The 23,113-nt window shown below is 42.7% G+C and overlaps 1 protein-coding gene across 1 annotated transcript in view; it reads left to right on the top strand.

Moving 5' to 3' along the window:
* The window catches only part of RABL6 (RAB, member RAS oncogene family like 6), a 1,129,210-nt gene that overhangs the window by 1,056,202 nt on the left and 49,895 nt on the right, over positions 1–23,113 (top strand). The window lies entirely within an intron of this gene.

Raw genomic sequence — 23,113 nt, 5'->3', positions numbered from 1 at the left:
GAGACCAATACTGGACCTATCAATTCTAAACACATTTCTGGATATACCAAAATTCAAAATGTTGACTCTACAGCAACTTCTGCCCATGCTGGGCAAGAAGGCTTGGCTTGTGACTTTAGACCTAAAAGAGGCATACCTGCATGTCCCAATCAGACAAATATGCAGAAGATACCTCAAATTCAAAGCTGGCTGAATGCACTACCAATTCTCTGCACTGCCCTTTGGCTTATCTACTGCGCCCAGGGTCTTCACAAAGTGCCTGGCACCAGTAATTGCATTCTGCAGACAAGGAGGAATACAAATATATCCTTACTTGGCGACTGCCTTATTCAAGCAGAGAACAAGGACATTCTACTACAGCATCTGGCATTTGTAAAGAGATTTCTAACAGGCCTAGGGTACACAGTCAACGAAAAGAAATCAAAACTAGTACCCTCTCAAGAGATAATATTCCTGGGTACAAGCTTAAATACAACCGCCCAGATGGCTTATCTCACGCCAGACAAACAAAGGCAACTGACTACCTATTTCAACCTGTTGGCAACAAAGGCCCAATTATCTGCAAGAAAAATTCTGCAGGCTTTGGGCTTCATGGCATACTGCATTCTACTAATGACATATGCGAGACTGCATATGAGGAAACCTCAATGGTACCTAAAAAGTGTTTGGACTCAACATTGCCACAGCCTGGAAACAATGATTACCCTCATTCCCTGCCTGCAACAGGAGTTTCGTTGGTGGGCGAAGGCTTGTCACCAGAACAAGGGACAGCCATTCACTTTACCCCTAGCCAGGCAGACATTAACAACGGATGCATCAGATTATGCCTGGGGGGCCCACATGGCAGGAAGATGTATTCGAGGCACATGGTCCGCAAACCAAATGCATCTACATATCAATCAAAAAGAGAATGCTAGCTGTTCAGAATGCCCTGACAGCCTTCAAGGACCTACTTCATCCAGGACAACTACTGATAAAGACAGACAACACCACTGTCATGTGGTATATAAACAAGCAGGGAGGCACTCATTCTTACCCCCTTTGCAGACTAGCCATGACCCTATGGGACACAGCATTGACTTACCAAGTACATCTGCAGGCACAATTCCTGCCAGGAAAGGTAAATACTCTGGCAGACGAACTAAGCAGAAACCTCATGGATCCCTACAAGTGGAAATTGGATCCACAAGTCTTCAGCATGATAACAAGGAAATTGGGATGCCCGGATATAGATCTATTTGCCTCTCCTCACAACTACAAACTAAAAAGATTCTGCACAAGGACTTATCACAGACAAGCATGGAAAGTGGACGCCATCTCTTTCAGCTGGAAAAGCTTAGCAGTATATGCCTTTCCTCCACTGCCTCTCCTCCCCAAGGTACTCCTAAAGGTTAGACAAGAGAAGCCAAAGATGATACTTATTGCCCCAGACTGGCCCCACCAGCACTGGTACCCAATCCTAAGGAACTTGTCTCAATGCCCAGCTTGGACCTTGCCTCAAATACCTCATCTACTATCCCAACAAAACAATCAGATCCTGCACAGCCAATTAAAGACCTTAGATCTGGCAGCATGGTGGATAATGTAGTGATACAAAACGCGCCTCTCACTAAAGCTGTAATGGATGTCATTTTGGAGGCCAGAAGGCCTAGTACCAGAAAATCTTACGCTGGAAAATGGAAGAGATTCTGTGCTTGGAACCAGGCACATGGAATTGACACAGCTGTACCAAATATTACTCCGATTTTGCAATACTTAACTGAGATACTGGATAAAGGCCTATCCTTTTCATCAATTAAAATTCATGCCTCTGCCATTTTGGCTCATTATAATACAGAGCCACCCATCTTTTCTCATCCCTTGTTAAGGCAGTACCTCAGAGGAGCCAAAAACTTAAGGCCTCCAAGTAGATCACCAGTACCTGCATGGGACCTCAGTTATGTTTTGGAAAAACTCACCCTGCCTCCTTTTGTGCCAGCCGCTACTGCTGATATAAAGTTTTTATCTTGAAAAACAGCTCTGCTCCTAGCAATAACCTCTGCAAGACGAGTCTCAGTGCTACAGGCACTCATGGCTGTGGAACCTTTTATCCAGACAGGGTTTCTCTGAGGACAAACCCGACATTTGTGCCTAAGGTAGTGTCCAGTGTGGCCCTTAACCAAACTATTCATCTGCCTACTTTTTATCCAAACCCACAGAATAAGGGGGAGAGAATTCTGCATTCTTTGGACATACACAGACAGCTACGCTTCTACTTGAACAGAACCAAAGCTTTCAGAAAGACAGAGCAACTACTAGTGGCATATGCTGCAGGATCACAAGGAAAGCTATCTCAAAACAGACTATTTCAAAGTGGATAGGCCACTGCATTCGTTTCTGCTATTCACAACATGGCAAGCCAGTGCCTAAGGGCATTAAGCCACATTCAACCAGAGCAGCAGCCACTTCAGCAGCCTTCCTCAAGGGAGTACCAACCAAAGGCATCTTAGAGGCTGCTACCTGGAGTTCAGTGCACACCTTTACAAAGCACTATCATTTACCACTCTACTCTAAATCCAGGGCAGGCTTTGCCACTGCAGTTCTGCAGGGCCTAATAGCCGCTCCTAATGCTATTTAGCTCCAGCCTCCCAACCTTAGCTTTGGCATTCAACCCAAGTGTAATGACTGCAACAGTGAAACACGAAGAACATAGTACAGTTGTGTACACTTGCCATAAATGTAGATGTTGGAGTGTATTCACTGTTGCAGTCCAGGTTACCCACCCACCATCCCCCATATCTCTGCTGGACCTTATCTGCTCTTCTCTAACCTATACAACCTGTGTGGTGTATTTGCTTGTAGATGAAGTTATTATATATATATATATATATATATATATATATATATATATATATTTTGGTTCATGCATGTTTTATTGGCATTTTATTTAGCCTACCCTTTTGGGGGGGCACCTGACATCTGGGGCAAGAAAAACTGAAGAAAATGGCGTCTGCTGCATCTTTTATACCCCTGGCACACTGACATCAGGGAAGAGGTGACAGCAACCGACGCTGGACCTAGACTTTGGAATTCAGGCCGACTGGGGGTAGCCTGCCAGCAGGGTATCCCAAGTGTAATGACTGCAACAGTGAATACACTCGAACATCTACATTTATGGTAAGTGTACACAACTGTACTTTCTCTGCAGTGCCCTTTGGCTTATCTACTGCTCCCAGAGTATTCACCAAATGCTTGTCCCTGGCTATAGAAATTCTGCAGACAGAGAAATATACAGATTTACCCTTACCTGGACGACTGCCTCATTCAGGTGAACAGCAAAGAAAAGTTGCTGCAGGACCTTCTCTTTGTCAAGAAACTCCTAACTTCCCTAGGGTTCACCATCAACGAGAAAAAATCAAAGCAAAACCCCACCAGGAAAATTGTTTTCATGGGAGCTATGCTAGACACAGCAACCATAATGGCCTTCCTATCCCCAGAAAAGCAGAGCTTCCTGCCTCCCTACTTCACCCAGCTGGCTTCCAGACGTCACCTCACTGCGAGGAAGTTCCTGCAAGCCCTGGGTTACATGGCATCTTGCATCCTTCTCATCCCTGTCGCCAGGCTTCACATGAGAAAGCTTCAGTGGTACTTAAAGAACCTTTGGTGTCAACACTCTCAGTCTCTAGAGACCACTCTCCCACTGATTCCTTGCATAAGGGATGAATTTCTCTGGTGGGCAGAGGTCTGTGCCATGAACAAGGGTCTTCCCTTCATCCTTCACCCTTCTGGCCAGACCATCACCAACGACGCCTCAGACATAGCTTGGGGCACTCACCTAGCAGGCTGGTGTACCCAAAGCCTTTGGAATGCCCAGCAACTTCACTTGCACATCAACCAGAAAGAAATGATGGCCGTCCAAAACCCTCTGACTTCCTTCCAGCCCCATCTCAGGCCAGGGGCCCTCCTTATAAAAATAGACAACACCACAGTAGTGTGGTACATCAACAAGCAGGGGGGCACCCAATCTTACCCCCTATGCAGGTTAGCCACGAGTCTCTGGCCTACAGCTACCTCCATGGGGCTACACCTAATTGCTCAATACTTACCAGGGATCAATGACACACTGGCATTCCACCTAAGCAGAAACTTACTGGACCCCCATGAATGGCAGTTCCACAGAGAAATCTTTCTGCAAATCACCCAGGAGTGGGGGACCCCCAGAGGTGGACCTCTTTGCCTCGCACCTCAACCACCAGCTGCCCAAGTTTTGTACCTGGGAGTATCACCTCCTAGCATGGAAGGTGGATGCCTTGACCTTCCCCTGGAGCTTCCTCTTTGTGTACGCATACCCTCCTCTGCCCCTTATTCCCAAGGTTCTGATCAAAGTAAGAGAGGAGAGACCAAAGGCCATCCACTTTTCTCCAGATTGGCCCAGACTTCATTGGTACCCCTTACTGCGCAGTCTGACCTTACAGCCCCCGAAGCTGCTTCCTTTAAGGTCATACCTCTTGACCCAAGAGAGGGGGAAGGTACTGCACCCAGACCTACAGACTCTCAAACTTTCAGCATGGCTTTTACTCTAAAAACTAACAAGAAGCCCCTGTTAAGCAAACAGGTCCTGGACATCATCACAGAGGTCAGAAGGCCCAGCACAAGAAAATGTTATGCAGGAAAATGGAAAAGATTCTGCTCCTGGAAACAATCAAAAGGGGGCAGTACCTCCCATCCCTCCATCCCTCTCATCCTGGATTACTTAGCAGAGTTGCTCAATAGTGACCTCTCCTTCTCCTCTATTAAAATCCGTGCCTCGGCCATCTCTGCCCATTATGATTCAAACCCACCCCTCTTCTCTCATCCTTTGATTAAGCAATTCCTCAGAGGGGCTTCTAATATCAGGCCTCCCAAAAGACCTCCTACTCCACCCTGGTACCTGAATTATGTGTTAGAGAAACTAACCTTACCTCCTTTCGAACCTGCCACTTCTACAGAATTGAAATACCTCTCCTGGAAGACTGCCTTCCTACTAGTGATCACCTCAGCCAGAAGGGTCTCGGAACTCCAAGTTCTCATGGTTGTCGAGCCCTTTATAATTTTCCATGCAGACAGAGTCTCCCTGAGGACTAATCCCTCCTTTTATGGCCAAGGTGGTATCTGATGTGACCCTTAACCAGGCCATACACCTTCCCACCCAACCCTCAAAACAAGGGGGAAAGAATTTACACTGACTAGACATGCACAGACAACTCAGATACTGTCTGGTCCATAATAAGCCATTCAGAAAAACTGACCAGCTTCTTGTAAGCTTTGCCCCAGGGGCAGAGGGAAAGCCCATCTCCAAACAAACCATTTCAATATGGATTTCACACTGTATCCATTTTTGCTACAGACTATGTGGGAAACCAGTCTGTCTGTACCCACTCCACTAGGGCAACCTCCACTTCCACTGCCTTTCTCAGAGAAGTATCTACCAGGGACATCTTGGAAGCTGCCACCTGGACCTCTGTACATACCTTTACAAAGCATTACCACCTACCTCTCTTTTCTATGTCTAGGGCAGGGTTTGCCTCTGCAATTCTGCAGGGCCTTCTGACCCATACCTAGGACTCTACCTATCCTTCCACCCTTTACCTCAGCTTTGGGAATCCTCCCACATGTGATAACTGCAACAGTGAAACATGAAGAACATAGTACAGTTGTGTACACTTATCATAAATGTAGATGTTCGAGTGTATTCACTGTTGCAGTCTTGGTTTCCCTCCCTCCATCCCCCATTTAACATCTTCCCCTAGGTGGACACAAGCTTCCCAAGGTGGCTCTTAGCCACCAGGACCACTTCTCTCTTTTCCCTGGTGCTTCTGACGGGTTAGGGCAAGAAAAACTGATGTAATGACGTCGGCTGCCTTGCTTTATAGTACTGATGTCCTGACATCAGACTACAGGTGACAGCAGCCGACTCGTAAAAACATTGACTCTGGTATTCGGGCCGGCCGAGGGCTACCACAGCAGGGATAAACTGCAATAGTGAATACACTCAAACATCTACATTTATGGCAAGTGTACACAACTGTACTTTATCCATAGAGCTAACTTTTTATGTTATAGGCCTCATATGTTTTAGGGCTACTTCATTATTTCACTTCTTTCAGGACTGAGCTTTACAGAGGTGTTCATGGTACAACATGTTTATGGTGCTGTTATGGTTTCTTTAAGTGCTCCATTTATGCTTAGTGCATTTAATTAGTTTTACTACTAATTTTTAACCTGGATTTTATGTACCGTTTTTGTAATGAATCATAGCACTGCATTATATTTACGTAAATGTTATGATTTTCTGTCTACTGATTCTCTTTATAGAATACAGTATGGTTCTAGAAAGTGTACTTCACGTTACAATAGATTTTTGAGTACTAGTCACTGAAACAGTAAATCTACCCACCCAGTCAATCCTTTGTTTTCTTTTACCCTGTGGGAATTTTTCCTTTCTTTTGTATGGATATTTGTTTTTGATAAAGCCTTCAGTAACATTTAGCTGTCTTTGCATTGATAGGAATATGTGATGCCTTTTTAAAATAGTATTAACTCCGTTTTAGACCACATTCATTTTTAGTTTTATTCTGTTTTTCATATGCAGATTTCCATACCTTTGTGATGCTGTTTAGTTGAACATTTCTTTCTTTTTTGGAATTCTTTTAACTCCCTTTAATGTTTTTTGCTGCAAGTTCAGTTATTTTTTTATTTATTTTTATAATCTTGGCAGTATAACACTTGATGACTTAGTACAAAGAAATCCTTTTTTCCTGACTATCCTGGTTGTCCGTTGGTGTTACAGAATTTTTAAGAAGTGTTTTTATATAGTTCTGCTTTATTGACAGTAAGTCAGAATGCTGCTACAGTGTTTCTCTTACTGCTTTGAGGCTTAAGTTTTATCTGTTTTTCAGGAACCTTTCATGGCCCTGAGTTTTTCATTATGTGTATTTAATTAATAAGCAGCCGATTTCTATGGTTCTGCTTTATTCCTGCCAAACTTTTTTTTCCATTTTTAATAATGTATTCAGTCATTTTAATATACAACTGTTTGTACAATGTTCCACAATACTTAATATGTTTTACTAAGCATTTTATGTATATACATTGCTTTACCCTATCAACATTTCATTTGTATTGTACTTTTAGTGTAGTGTTTAAATTCAAGTACCCGAGTCAAATTTGACTTAACTTGGTGCTCTGTTACAGAGGTGTTGTCCCTGCTTGTGATACCCATTGCCAGAGTTTAGTAAGTGGTTCTGATACATGAAGTGGAACAGCCAGAATGGAGATGAAATTGTGTAGCCAAGTGAATGATTTATCATGGTGGCGAGTGATGCTAACTGCTCCAGCTCTGTCATAGAAGGCTGAAGAATTGTGCAGTCACTGCAATGTTCAATGGTGCTGTTATCAAATAAGCAGAAATGTAGCTGCAGGGTATGAGGCATAACCCAGTCAATTAATTGTAGTTACTGAGTATTGGCAGAAACTGATGTGTGACTGTATAACATCCTGAAACCTCTCTCGTGTCAGAAATGACTGATGGTACCATCCATCCCTGTGAACCCTCTAATGTCTGTTAATAGATGACACCTACCCTGGCTTAGAATTTGGGTGAAATTTAAAGATATTTATTAGAGGATCAGATTTTTTGTAAAAGATTGGGGGCTATGTAATAGATGCCCTGGGAAGTGGAAAAAAATATATATTTTTTTACTTCTGTTTATTTATCATTTGTTGACTGTGTTAGTCCCACTCGGCTAGAGGCTTCTTTTCAGGGAAACTAAAGTTGATATTTGATAGTGCTAAAGAAAATATGGCCAGGGCATTGCAGAACTTCCCCTACCCTTAGTAGTAGGAGGAAGAGATTGGGTGTTGCACATCCTGACTTACTGTCCCCGTTATAGGCAAGTAGTCTGCCTGGAGGAACAGGGAGAAAACATAGCTGCTGTCACTCAAAGTAATTTGGAAGTTAAATGTGTTGAAAATGAAGAAAAAATGGTAGAATTGCTACCAGAATTGTTTTCAGGTGATATGAGAGCAGAGAAAAAAGTTGTTTGCCTATGGTGAGGAGATTGGGAAGAAGATGGAACTAAATGCAGTGGTGGAGATGGATTCAGAAGAAAATTGTCAGAAAAAAAAGTTTGATGTGGCAGAAATGGCAGAGAAATGTGTTATTTCAACCCTCCAGTCAGGAGGGTTGCAGGATGAGCATCTGGAAGAGTTATTTAACCAGATAGAGCAGGAAAGTGGAGCTGCTGTATCCTAGGGTGACATTATGAAAAAAACAGAAGAGGGAGAAAAAGTGGAAAAAAAAGAGCCAGAGAAGGTTCCAGAAAAAAAAGATGTTATGTGGTCCTATCTCGCCTACATTCCTTACTCACGGGTTTGGAGCCGAGAATCGGCTCTGACTCAGCCAAATTTCTCTAGTACGAAGTCTCTAATTGGCTGGGCTAACCCAGTATCCCAGGATGCACCTCGCCCTAGCCCCAGATCTTGTTTGCCGCTCGTAGAGTTAGGACGTGGTCTCGCTTGGCTGTGGCTAAGTACCCTTTAAAATACTTTTAGTATTTTAGCAGTCTTCCTTTTGACAAAAGCTATTTTGATAGCTAACTTTGTACCTGAATAGTTGTTGCGTGAGGTTTTGAGAGTTTAGTGTTTTGTGGTATCCCTACTGTTTTTGCGGGCTAGGCCCATTTAAGTTAGAGGACCTAGTCCTCTCCAGTGTGTTCCCTTGTTGTATTGGGCTTGTGTTAGTGGTTAACTCCCTTTTAGGAAGCGTTTAAGTTAGAGTTTCCTTGTCCTTTAAGCGCTTGTTGGTCTTCCCGCCCTCCTTTTGTGTTTGACTCTGTCGGTTGTGTGTGGCGCGGTTGCTTGCCATGTCGAAAGAAAACATAAACCCTCTGGGTTTAAGAAGTGTACAAAATGTGGCTATAAAATGTCCATTACAGATGGGCACTCTATCTGTGTTTATTGCCTTGGTGCTATTCACTTGCAAGAGTCCTGCAGTTTCTGTCATGTTTTTAGCCCTAGGGTTCTGCAGGAACGTAAAAATAAACTGATTTTGAAGGGTCTGATCAAGCCCTCCTTTGAGGAGGCCGTGGAGTCATCTCCGCATTCTAGTACCAAGTCTAAGCCTCCTAAGGCCAAGAAAAGATCTCCGGCTCCGTCTGCTTCTTCGGAGCCATCGGAGAAGGTTTGTAAATTGGATACTTCCTCCTCGGCTCCACTGTCCTTGGGGCTGAAGGAGAAGGACTCGGAAATGGATACTACCTCCTCGGCTCCATTGTCCTTGGGGCCGCAGGAGGTATCTGTTGTACTGGAGTCGACCTCGGCTCCGATACTTTTGGAACCTATTCGGAGCAGGTCAGCCAGTGTCAGGCATGAGTCTCCAGTCGGGAGATCTAGATCTCCTTCTATTTCTTCCAAATCCTCTAGGCTGTCGGATTTGGATGTGGATAGGGTGGTCCAGAGGCTCCTTCAGTTGCCGGTGTTAGCAAAACTGTTTTTGGCTCTGACCCAGTTGGCTCCGGAGCTGGTTCCCATTCTTGTACCGATGATTCCTCCTCCGAACACCCATGTGTCATCGGAGCTGGAGTGCTCCGTGCCGAGTGATGTTCTGGTGCTGGCTCCGATACCCCAGGTGAGTCTTTCAGAGCCGGCTTCGGCTCCAACCAGGTCGGCTCCGTCCTCTGGTTTCGGCACTCGGGTTTCCTCAGTCAGACCCGAGGGGGATACTTCGGGACTCCTGTCGGTTTCGAGCCTCCCTCTCGGTGCTTCGGCTCGGGGAATCTCGACTCCGGTCGTGGTCTCAGAGACTGGTCGGTCCTCGGACTCGGGGGGACCGGCCTTCGAGGCCATGAGGAGCGCCCTGGCCAGGTCGTTGGGTACATCACATGGATCGGTCACTCTGTTCCCTTACACCCCGGCTAGAGCCTCTGATGCCCCCCTCTCCTTGGATGGCGGAGCCCGAAGGTCTGGGGATACCCCCTTGAGCAGTCCCCTACTTTCTGAGGGTCCCTCAGAGTCAGTGCCTGAGGAGCCTCCCAGTAAGAAGTCGTGCAAGAGGAAGTACATCAACTCCCAGGACGAGTCACTCACTTCCGATACCGACCTCGAGGAATCAGAGGGGTCCCCCAAGTCGTCTTCCGATGATGTCTCTTTCTCCGACATCCTGGAGATTTTGAGAGAGAGGCGACTGGCCCTCCAAGACCCCCCCCCCCGAGGAGGAGTCGGTATTCCTCAAGGCCTTCAGAGCTCAACCCTCCGCCTCCTGGATGTCTCCACCCTTCGATGAACTCCTGGACTTGATTTGTCAAAGGGTGTGGGAGAACCCCGATTCCGTGGAACCGGTGCCCAGATGTCCAAACAAGTTCCTGTCTGCTCCCCTGGGCAAAGAGTTCCTTACCAAAGGGGTTTTGGTAGATGCCTTGGTGGTGGCGGCAGCCACTCAGCAGGAAGTTGTAGAGGCTTCTTCTTCTTCAGTCCACCCTCCTAACAAGGAGTCCAGGAGTATGGACCGGTATGGGAAGCATACCCTGTCTTTGGCGACCTTTACCTTACGGTCGTTGAATTATCTCTGTCATTTCACTCTGCTCCAGAGAGATCTCTTGAAGGAGCTAGGATATACTCTGACAGGTAACATGCCTGAGGCGGTAGCGCAGACTGTTAACTCCCAGTTGTCTACCCTAGGGTCCATTGTCAACTCGTCTATGAGGCTCATATCCTATGCAGCCGAAGAGGCGAGTAGGGCAGCTAGCTCAGGCGTAGCTCTCAGAAGGCAAGCCTGGATGCACCTGTGTCATTTCGTGGAGGCCTTTAAGTCTTCCTTCACTGACGCCCCCTTTGATGGGTCCTCTCTCTTCGGACCCAAAGTGAAAGACACCCTCACCAGATGCGAACAGGAGGGAAAGACCCTATCTGCCATAGGGGCCCATTTTTCTCTCCCTTCTAGGCCTTATCCCAAGGCTCAGAGAGGAGGGAAGATGTGGTTCAGAACGTCTCAGAGGTCCTTTCCCGCAGCTCAAGGTGAGTCCCCCTCCAGAGGCAGAGGGTGGGGGGTTATTCCGGAAGATGCCGTCCTAGAGGCAAAGGAGGCACCCGCAACTTGGGAGACCACGATTCTTTTTGCAGTTCTTCCTTCCAGCGTTCCTGAGGTGTTGCCCGACTGTGCTGTACCGGAGCCAGTCGGGGGCCGAATTTCATTGCATCCAGAAGCCTGGGAAAGCATCACCCAGGATCGTTGGGTGCTCCGAATAGTTACCGGAGGTTACACTATTCCCTTTGTGTCGACACCCCCTCCAGTCAGAAGGATCCCGGACGTCCCACCCAGTCAATGGGATCAAGCAGCGCTAGAAGTTGCAAAGCTGCTAGAAAAAGGAGTCATCCAGCCAGTCCCCTCAGACCATGTCGGATCAGGAACTTACTCACGACTCTTTTTGGTGCCAAAAAGGACAGGGGACCTGAGACCCATTCTGGATCTCAGTCGATTGAATCACTACGTTCTGAAGTCCAAGTTCCGAATGGTCACACTTCAGTCCATTTTTCCACTGCTGGAGAAAGGAGTATGGATGTGCTCCATCGATCTCAAGAATGCCTACTACCACATCGAAATGTAGAAGGCATCCAGGAGTCTTTTACGCTTCTGGCTGGGAGCGAGTCACTTCCAGTTTTGTGCCCTGCCCTTTGGTCTCACCACAGCCCCCAGGGTGTTTACCAAGTGTTTGGCAGTGGTGACAGCTCACCTGAGATGTCTAGGATTCCAGGTGTTTCCGTATCTGGACGACTGGCTTCTCGCCGCCCCCACCAGGCATCTGCTCATCCAAGCCAGGGAAACGACCATCTCACTTTGCCAACGTCTAGGAATTACTTTGAACTGGGAAAAGTCTGCCTTGCAGCCCTCACAGAGTGTTGTTTTTATAGGTGCAGAGCTAGACTCTATTCAAATGCGCGCCTTTCTGCCACAGGACAGTATAAGAGTGTTGCAGTCTCAGATCCACGCACTGTTGCCCCTCAGAAAAGTTCAGGCCAGGTTAGTTCTTCAGCTCTTGGGATCCATGGCCTCCACCGTTATGCTGGTACCTCTGGCCAGGTTACACATGCGGATCCTACAGTGGCTCCTGTCGGTTCAGTGGTCCTTTCAAAAGTTTCCTCTTTCCCACTTGATACTTCTCACGGAGCAATGCAAACAGGACCTCCTCTGGTGGCTACGCTCCTCCAGTCTGGACAGAGGAAGGAGCTTGGCTCCTCTGTCTCCAGTGGCCACGGTGACCATGGACGCCTCCCAGATGGGGTGGGGGGGCATTATATAGGCAGGACAGTCCAAGGCACCTGGCAAGATCAAGAGGTACACTTGCACATCAATGTTCTGGAGATGAAAGCGGTGTTTCTGGCGTTGCGAGCACTCCAGGACTCTCTACCTCTGGGAACGATTGCAATTCATTCAGACAACATGTCCGTAGTGTGGTACCTGAACAAGCAGGGGGGAACCAAATCTTATCCCCTCTGCAGATCGGCCATGCGAGTGTGACAGTGGGCAGTGTCTTCCCAACGGTTTCTAGTGGCAATGCACATTCCGGGAAGTCCAACGTGATAGCGGACAGGCTAAGCAGAGCTATTCTGATGCCTCACGAGTGGTCCCTGAACAACCGAGTGGCGGTTCAGATCTTCAAAAGGTGGGGCCAGCCTTGCTGCGATCTCTTCGCCAGCCCCCTCAGTGCCAAATGCAGCAAGTACTTCACTCTGATTCCCCCCACAGGGGGAATCACCCAGGGACGCTGTAGCTCACGATTGGCCCCGCGGTCTGGTTTACGCTTTCCCTCCGTTTTTTCTGTTGCCAAGAGTGATACAGAAAGCCATATCCTTGGGAAGCAGGATGATCCTTATTGCTCCACACTGGCCTCGACAAGTATGGTTCCCTTTTCTTCAACGGTATGCACTGGACGGTCCATGGACTCTGGACCCAGTGCTGGACCTCTTGATTCACATGTCAGGACAACTTCATCCATCCCTGCGAACTCTCAGGTTGACAGCCTGGCTGCTACACTTCCGTCGTTAGTCAGGCGACATTCCTTTTCACTTGATGTGGTGCACATCTTGCCTTCTTCTCATAAGTCTTCCACCAGGAAGATTTATTCCAGCAAATGGAAGAGATTCTCCATTTTGGCTCAGGCCCAAGGTTTGGACCCCTTCACAGCCCCTATTCCATCGGTCTTAGATTTTTTAGCCATGTTGTTCCGTCAGGGCTCCGCGCCCGCTACCATTAAACTACAGTTGGCTGCAATTTCCAATTTTCACACATGTTATGAGCCCTCTCTTATGGGCCACAAACTCTGTAAAGCCTTTCTAAAAGGCGCTTGGTTACTTAGTCCCCCAGTTTCTGAACCTGTACTGCCATTTGACTTGAACCTTGTGTTGCAAGCTATTACGTCACCACCCTTTGAACCAGCTGCCACTTGCGACTTAAAATTCCTATCTTGGAAGACGGCTTTTCTGATAGCCATTACATCGGCCAGGAGGTTATCAAAACTCCAAGCCTTGTCCATTAAACCTCCGTATTTGATCTTTCATAAGGACAGAGTTTCCCTGAGGCTTAACCCATCCTTCCTTCCGAAGGTGTCATCCACTGTCAATCTCCATCAATCTATTGAGCTGCCAGTGTTTTTTCCGAACTTTTCCAATAAAGCAGAGTTCCGGTTTCATCAGTTGGATGTGCACAGTCAACTGAGATTTTATTTACATAGGACTAAGCATGTTAGAAAACCTGATCAACTGTTTGTGTCCTTTTCAGAAAACAGAGCAGGTTGTCCTATTTCCAAGTGCACAATTTCTGAATGGATCAAAGATTGTATTTCATTCATCTACTCATCAGCAGACAGAACTTTACCCTTTCCCGTCAAGGCTCATTCTACCAGGGCTATGTCTACATCAGTAGCTTTCCATGCTAGGCTTTCCTTGGATGAGATTTGTGCTGTGGCCACTTGGGCTTCTCCCAACACTTTTATTACTCATTACAAGCTGGACGTGGCTTCTAGGGGCCGGGCTTCCTTTGGTTCCACGGTTCTCAGGAGTATCTTCTTATGAGCCTCCCAGGATAGAGGTGCTGGGGACGTTGTCCCGTGAGTAAGGAATGTAGGTCGAGATAGGACCACATAACATCAGTTAGTTATGTACTCACCATAACGATCGATGTATGTGGTCCATCTCGCCTACATTCCTACATACCCTCCCACTTGCCCCCTTCCTAGAGGATTTGGAAGAATATTGGCTCTGTGGACCCTTCAAGGTCAGTGATTTGGTTCCCTTATCTGGCTGGAATTTCTTCCGGTGTTTATGGAGTATGGGCTATGAGTGTTATGATTTTTATGATTGCAAACAAGATCTGGGGCTAGGGTGAGGTGCATCCTGGGATACCGGGTTAGCCCAGCCAATTAGAGACTTCGTGCTAGAGAAATGTGGCCGAGTCGGAGCCGATTCTTGGCTCTGAACCTGTGAGTAAGGAATGTAGGCGAGATGGACCACATAAATCTATCGTTATGGTGAGTACATAACTAACTGTTCTGTGCTCAAACTATGGAAGAAGGAACCCGGGGGAAGACAGACGAGAAGGAAGTAAAGAAAAAAATATGTTGTTTGGGTGAGAAGTTAAAAAGAAAAGGGGCTGGACAGATATGAGGTATGGGAGAAAGTTATTGCACCTCTGGGAGTAAAAGCTGAATAGGTAAGAGCTTTAATGTTAATTAACAAATAAACTTCTTGTGACTTGTTCTTTGAAACTAGTCAGGCTATGGAAAACTTTTTTGGGGGCCTATGAAAAAAAAAAAGAAAGCAGATGGTCAGAACATGTGGTGTAAGCCTTTTTCAGGCAAACAAAAGAAAAAAGAATTTTGATTCAGTTTAGATCTGAAGTGGAAGCAAAAGAACTGAGTGAATATTTGTTGATATATAAATGATGAAAGAGGATTCTGTACTGGGGGTTAGGAATGCAGCATAATTTTGAAAGTGGAAAATGACATACCTAATATTAATGTGCATGGCAACAGAGGTTTTGTAAGGTATGGAGGACAACCAAAGACTTGTTTAAGCGTTTAGTTAATGAATGTGACAAAAAAGATGACAAAAAGTTATTGTTTATGTGGCAAGATAGGCCATAATGCAATGAAATGTGAAGTGAAATGTAAGAAATGTGGTAATACAGGACATTCATAGTTAGAATGTGAGGTAGAAATACAAGAAAATGAACATGAGAATGAAAATGAAGAAATTATGCAAGAAAATGATTTAGAAAATGTATAAGGAAAAAAATAGAAATGGCATTTATATTTAAGAGGAAAGAAAGGGAAGGAAAAAAGAAACGGAGACAGATGAAACAAGTGGAGAAGAGTCAGAATGGTGTATAATAAAAGGCAAGAGAAATTCAGTAGGAAAGAGAGTTAGGGAAAGAAAAAGGAAATGTAAAATATGGTTAAAGAAAATAAGAAAGGTAAGGAATAAGAAAATTATCTTAACTACTGTGTAATGCTGAAAATATTAGCTTTGAACGTGAACAGTATGAAGAATATTCAAATAAGAATTAGTATTTTACAGTGGTGCGCTGCAGTAGATGCTCAAGTAATAGTATTAGACAGTAGAATGTTAACAGAAGAAGAAGAAAGGCTGCAAACAGAAAACTTTGGATTGGTACTGTTATTTGGAATATAGATAAAGAAACATGTTGGGTCTATATTATATTATCGAAGAGGCATTACAGCGAATGCCTCTTTATCGACCCTAAAAGAGCGAACCACGAACGTCCAAATCAGCGATTTTTTTTCCTAGGGAAAAAAATCACTTATCTGGCCACAAACATAATATCACTAAAAGCAACTCAAAGTGGGGGGCTTCACCCCCCCCACACACACACACACACACACACACCCTAACTAAATATACCAACTCCAAGATTGCACTACAGTTGGGAAAGGGGAAAATTTACACTGATGAGCAAGTGATTTTTTCCCTAGGGAAAAAAATTGCTGATTCGGACACTCGCTTAATTCACGGTTCGCTCTTTAAGGGTCTATAAAGAGGCATTCACTGTAATACCTCTTTGATAATATAATATAGACCCACATGTTCAGGTATATGTATACTGTGCCAAGAAAATATAAAAATATTAGATATTACAATAGTAGAACTGGGGCAAATAACAGTAGTGGATATAAGATGGAAAAATATTTATATAGACAGCTGTATATGCACATGTGACAAAAAAGGAAAGAGAAGCCATGTTTAAAAGTGTACCTAATTATGTATGTGTTAACATGGATATAATAATGACAGCTGACTTTAATTGTAATTTGAGAAATAACAGGAATAGTTGTGATGTTAAAATAATTACTGAAATTATGAAAAGTGGAAAATTAAAAATATGTGAAAATAAACACTGGACTTATAAAAGAAATAAAATTAAGACCGAAATTGATTATTTTTTGCTATCAGAAGGCCTAAACTTATACAAAAAGGAGTCAAATATATTGGGTTTTCTGATCATGTAGCAGTTTGGATAAGAATTTATGAAAATTAATATATTAAAATAGGAAAAGGTATAAAAAGAGTGAATGAAAAAGAGTTAGAATCAGGAGAAAGAAAAGGAATTATGGCACCAACATATTGGTATGAGAATTTTTTTATGAAAATTGGACAGTCTGATGGATTCAATTTAAAAAGAAATATAAAAAATATTTTTAGAATGTATAGAAAAAATGGAATACATAATATTAAGTAAAAAATAATGATTTAATAGAGAAAAATGTGTTTTTTTGAAAAAGAAAAATAATTGTATAGAAGAAATCTGGATAATGCTAATAAATTATTATGTAAGCAAAAATATTGTTTACAAGGAAAAAAGAAATAGCAGCACCGTACTTATGCTGTTGTTGTTGGTCTTTCGGCTTTTCCCAGTTAGGGGTCGTCACAGTGGAACTCCGGTCCGCTAATGATTGGCAGTTGGTTTTTATGGTGTCGAGTTGCTAGCCCGACGCCCAACCTTCAACAAAGGCACGCCCTTTCAACGCATGTCTTTCGAATGCCCATTCGACCACGGGGAGGACATGCAGACTCCACACAGAAGGCACTCCCAACCCAAGCCGAGAATCGAATGGGAGAACCTCATGCTGTGAGGCAACAATGCTACCACTGCACCACCACAGAAGTATACACCGTACTTATGTAAGATAGTAAAAGAAGGAAAGATAATGAAAGAATTAAAAAATAAAAAAAGGAAGCAAGTTAAAAAACAAGATGAAATATGTGAAATAATTAAAGAATATGTATTTAGATTTATGTAGTAAAAAGAAGTTAACATAGAACAAATTTACAGTGGGGAAAAATTAAATAAGGAAGGTAATGAATATTTAGTGAAAAAAATAAACATAAATGAGTTGAATGAGATCTTGAAAGATATCAATGTTAATTCAGCTACAGGTTTGGATGGAATTGAATATAGTATGTATAAAAGAATGAATGACTGGCAAAAAGTGGTATTTATGGAAGTAATGAATGAGTGGCTTGAAAAAGGATTGAAGTGTAAAGAAATTTGCACAGGTGTGATAAAATGTATATTAAAGAAATGAGATAAATATGAAATAAAAAAAAATGGAGACCAATTACACTGAATCACACAGACTATAACATTTTCATGATAATAGTAACTAAAAGATTACAATGCAAAATAGAAAGACCACTTGAACAGTATTTGTTTGGGAGAAAAGAAAAGGGGGGTCAAGACCTATTGTGGATAATAATGGATGTAATTGATGATGTTAATAAAAAAGTGGAAACAAAAATCATGATAAGGGATGTTAGTAAGGCATATGATAATAATCACTATAAAGCAATATAGGGTGTTTTACAAGCATACAACATAAATGAAAAGATATTACAAGTAATTAAATTAATATATGAAAAGAATTATGTGAGATTGAACGTAAACGGTTGGATTGGCGATAATTTGAAAGTAGAGTGTGGTATAAAACAATGATGCCCTGCTTAGCAGTTTGATCTGTGCTGTAATCATGAACACAGTAGTAATAGAAATTAGTAAAATGTCAAGTAAGGGAGGATATAGAATGATGAAGGAAATACAGTTGCCAGTAATGTATAGTTATGTTGATGATATTGTAGTAATAGCAACAAATAGAAAAAATAGTGGAAAATTAAGTACACAGTTGAAGGAGATTGGTTTAAGCATAAATAAAGAGAAAAGTAAAGGATTTGGGTATGAAGGTATTATAGGAGGCGTGGAATATAATGAGAAGAGTATAGATATTTTAGGAATAGTATTTGGATGTACAGAATACAGACATGAACAATGGGATAAAATTATTAATGGAATCAAGGATCTGATTACATTCTGGAAGACATATAGGTTTTCATACAAAAATAAAGCACATTTAATAAACATCATAATAATAGGTAAAACAGCTTATATAGCAAATGTTTATATGTTGCCAGTGAAGTATGAAAAATAAATTATGCAGATAATGTTTTCATTTATTGGAGAGTCGAGACTGAACCAGGTTAAGAGGGAAATTTTGTATATTAAAGATGAACAAGAAGATTGGGGCTGATAAATCTGATTGTCAAAGTAAACTTTATTGTCATCTAGAACTACACACATGTAGCCTAAACAAACTTTCATGCAGCAGCTCAATTCTAGAGATTACAGAGGAAAGTGAAACAACACATACAAGTAGAAGAATAAACATAATTAACAAGTACAGTACTACTCCTAATACACGCAGGAAAGAGCAGAGACATTTACCAACACTCTTATACGAAAAGAATACCCTCTCTGCATTAAATTAACTACCCCGTTTAAAGTAATACAAAACACACTACAGATTGAACAGTGCCCAAGTTATTTGTTTAATGTTGCCCTTTAGTAGGTTAAATAAAGCTGACTGTTTATATAATAAATAAATATTGCAGTTACATGGAATATATTTAAGTATATACTGCACAAATAAATAATTGACTTGTGTGTCCAGACCCCTGGGACTAGTGCCCGAGTTCAGAAGTCTAATCACTATAGCATAGAAACTGTTATTGAATCTTGTAGTCCTGCAGTGGATGCTGCGATATGTCCTGCCCAATGCTAAATGCTTAAACAGTCCTTGCACAGAATGCATGTTGTCCTGTATTATTTTGGTGGCCTTTCGGATGCTTCTTGCAGAATAAAGATGTATCGATGGAAGACTGGAACCTGTTATCTTCTATGCAACTCTCACCACTCTATGTAGCTCCTTCCTTTATGTAGCTGTGGAGCTTCCAAACCTCACTGTCATGTTGCAGGTGGGGATGCTCTCTTTTGCACCTCTATAGAAGGTGGAGAGAATATGAGTAGGAGGCTTAGCTTTTTTCAACCTTTTTAAAAATTGGAGGTGTTGGTGCACTTTCTTGGCCAGTTGGCTAGTGTTTCCTGACCACGAGAGATCCTATGATATATGTACACCCATGAATTTTGTACTCTTAACCCTCTCACACTCTCACCATTGATCCTGAGCACTAGGTGGTTTGTTCTCCTTTTCCTGAAATCGAGGATAATCTCTTTTGTCTTGCTTACATTCAGGTCAAGGTTGTTCCCCTTGCACCAACTGATCAGAGATGCCACCTCCTCTCTGTACATCCTTTCATCCTCCTTTGTGATGAGGCCAAAGAATGTGGTGCCATCAGCAAACTTGATGATATGGTTGGACTTGTGCTTAGCATAGCAGTCATGGGTCAGGATGGTGAATAACACTGGGCTGCGAACACATCCATGTGGAACCCCAGTGTTAATCATGATAAACGTTGATATGTTCTTACCTGGACACACCCTCTCTGGTCTCTCAATCAGGAAGTCCAGGATCCAGTTACAGAGATGTTTACTGATTCTTAAACGTACCCGTTTTTCTATCAGCTGAATTAGTACCACTGTATTAAATGCAGAGCAGAAGTCTGTGAACAGTATCCTCACATAGTTTTCATTGCCCTCTAAATGCTCTGGGGAGATGTATATTGCTACTGATGTGGCATCAGCCATGGATCGGGGTTAGCTGTGTTTGCAAACTGTAGAGTGTCAAAATCAGGAGGTAGGCATAATGAAAGATACTTTTTGATCAGCTGCTCAAAACATTTCATAGCAGTGGATATCAGAGCAACTGGTCTATAGTCGTTAGTGCTGGAGGGGAGTGGTTTTCTTAGTGGGATGACATTAGTTTCCTTGTAGCATGAGGGTATTTTCGCCATAGCAAGAGAGGTTTTAAATATTTCCTTGAGCACTGTGCATTATTGATCAGCACAGCCTAATACCTTGCCCAGTGTGTTGTCTGGGCCAGTAGCCTTCCTGATGTTCACTCTCCTACTGCATTCTTCTCATCACTGGGTAGGTTTAGTGACAACCTGTTCCTCAAATCTACCAAAGAAGATGTTCAAATTGTCCAGGAATTAAATGCTGTCCTCAAACTGTGCTGACCTGTTTTGTAGTCCGTGATCTCATCTATCTATGCCTTGCCATAGTCTCCTTACAGCCTTCATGTCTTCAAAGTGGCTCTAACCTCCTTTATACCCCTCCTCGGATTACCTCTTGCTACACTTGGGACTGCTTTCTCCTTAGCCCTGTAAGCTGTGCTTCTCTCCATCAGAAGCTCATTTACCACAGGGGTGAACCATGGCTTCTAGTTAGCTCTAATAGTGATATTGTTGGTATTTTTTATCCTATCAACACAGTTTGAAATGTATGCCATCACTACCTCAGTGTATTCATTAATGTTCAGATGCTGATTCACTGTGGCTGCCTCCTTGAACATATCCAGTTGATTCTTTAAAAGCGGTCTTGGAGTGTCTCCATAACCCCTTCGAGCCATACCCTGATTTGTTTCTAACCAGTGCAGGTTTGTAAGCTGCAAGATAGTATAATGGTCAGAGGTTCCCATTTGTGGAAGTTGCACTGCCTTATAAGCTTTCTTTAAGTTTATCTACACCTTGTCCCAGGATATTGTCACCCCTTGTAGGAACATCCACATATTGATGGTAGTATGGGAGTACTTCCTTTCACCAGCTGCCACATGTACAAAGTCAGGATATTTGCTCTGCAGCTCACCCATGTGATTGCAGTTTATTTAGCGCCTCATTGGTATTAGCACTAGGGGAGATGTACACCACTGCTACACTGATTCCATTCAGCTCCCTGGGCAAGTAAAATGATCTACATGTAATGGAGAGGAACTCTAAGCTATCCCACAGTGTGACAGTATGATTTCACATTTGCTGCACCATCTTTTGTTAACATAGATGCAGACTCCACCTCCTCTGGCCTTTCCACACAATGTATGTTTTCTGTCTGCAGGAAACTGCGTAAACTTAAGTTTACTGCACTATCATGTATCTTGTCATGCAGCCACGTCTCAGTAATCAAAAATAAACAAGTATTTCTCACCTTGCTCTTGTTGGAGAGTTCCAGTCACAAGTAGTTTGTCTTGCTATCCAGTGATTTCACATCAGCTAGCAGTGTAGTTGGTAGTACAGGCCTGTATTGGTTTGCTTTTAACTTTACATCAGTACCTGCTCTGCAACTTCTTTTCTTTGTTCTCTGACATCTCTTTTTACTTGTCCAGCGTATTCCAGAAACCTGTTGTACCAGTTTCAACACTTTAGAGTATGAAGAGTTGAAATACACAGCTGTTGTAGCTCCATGCAAGTAGTAGGTCCCAGATACTCTGCAGACTTCAAGGCATCCAGCCAGCAATATGTAGATGTCAATAGTTTAATTTCTAGTAACTTCTGTCTACTGTAAGTCATACTTCAATTGGAAGTGCATAAACTGTTAATTATACATGCAGCCTCTTTATGTATGTATAAAGTAGTAAAAGGAATAATGAAAAGTAGTAAAGACTTGATAGAAACAGCAGTGTGTTGTAAATGTAGAGAATTTTGGGAAGAAATGAAAAAAGAAGCAAAAGTGTTACTAATAAAATGAAGGACTTTTACAGCAAAATTGTATTGTGGAAATTAAGAAAGAATGTGGTAGAAAGGAGTAGAAAAGAACGGTTTGTTAACATTATGAGATCCTTTTATTTGGTGCATCCATGGAAAGAGTTAGAGATAGATAAGAAAGCAATAATGAGATATAGAATTTATTAAAAAAATTAAAGAATGTCATGATTTTTTGTGGAGGTTGTCCATAGAAAAATACTAGTGTGGTAAAATATGCCATATAAGAGAAAACAGGATAGAATATGTAATAAATGTAAAGAATCGGAAACTACAGAACATGTTTATTTTAAATGTGAGAGAATCGTAAACTGGAAAGAAGTATGTAAACATGATTTGATTAAAATTTTAAACATGGACATGATAGAGCATGGGTTTTATGGGACTAGATCCCAGAATGAAGCAAACAAAATGGATAGAATTGAATTTTATGTAACATCGGTTTAATGGAATGAAAGACTTAATGAAACCAGATAAAGTGGAAAATGGATGTTGAGAAAAATACTGGAAAAATGTGGTTTTGGTTGTGGGTTAAAGAGTGGGGGAGAGATACTTAAAATGTGAATACCAGTGTAGTGAATGATGTTAATAAATAAATAAATATTGTAAATATGTAAAAAAAATATGGATTGTATATATGTATACAAATAAAAAAATACTACTCATTATTTTTGTGAGGGGAACCATTTTGGAGTAGCACTTTCTGTTTCTGTTCCAGGTGCAGAGATAACCTGGATTAACAGGGAGGCAATTGAAGAGAGAAGAAGATGATGGAGTAGTGTAACAAATGAAGGAGAAAGCAAATATCAAGACCGGAGAATGTGTGCTGCATTCAGAGGATATCTTTCAAAGAAACCTGTTTGATGCAAATGATGGACTTATAATTACAGCCCTCCAGACAGGAGGGTTGCAAGATGATTTACTTAAAGAAATGTTGGTGTAGAGTGAGCCAGAAAATGAAGGAGATGTTTCCTGGGGGGACATTATGGAGAAAATACAAAAGGAGGATGCAGCAAAAAATCTCGAAGAATGATGGTAAGATGGAAAAGAAAACATATGCAGAGAAAGCAAAAGAAGGCAAAGTGGAGTAGCAGAAAAT

Source organism: Protopterus annectens, chromosome 16.part0 (assembly GCF_019279795.1).
Source record: "Protopterus annectens isolate FY-2018-M chromosome 16.part0, PAN1.0, whole genome shotgun sequence".
Taxonomy (NCBI): domain Eukaryota; kingdom Metazoa; phylum Chordata; order Ceratodontiformes; family Protopteridae; genus Protopterus; species Protopterus annectens.
This window is presented reverse-complemented; position numbering and strand designations above follow the sequence as displayed.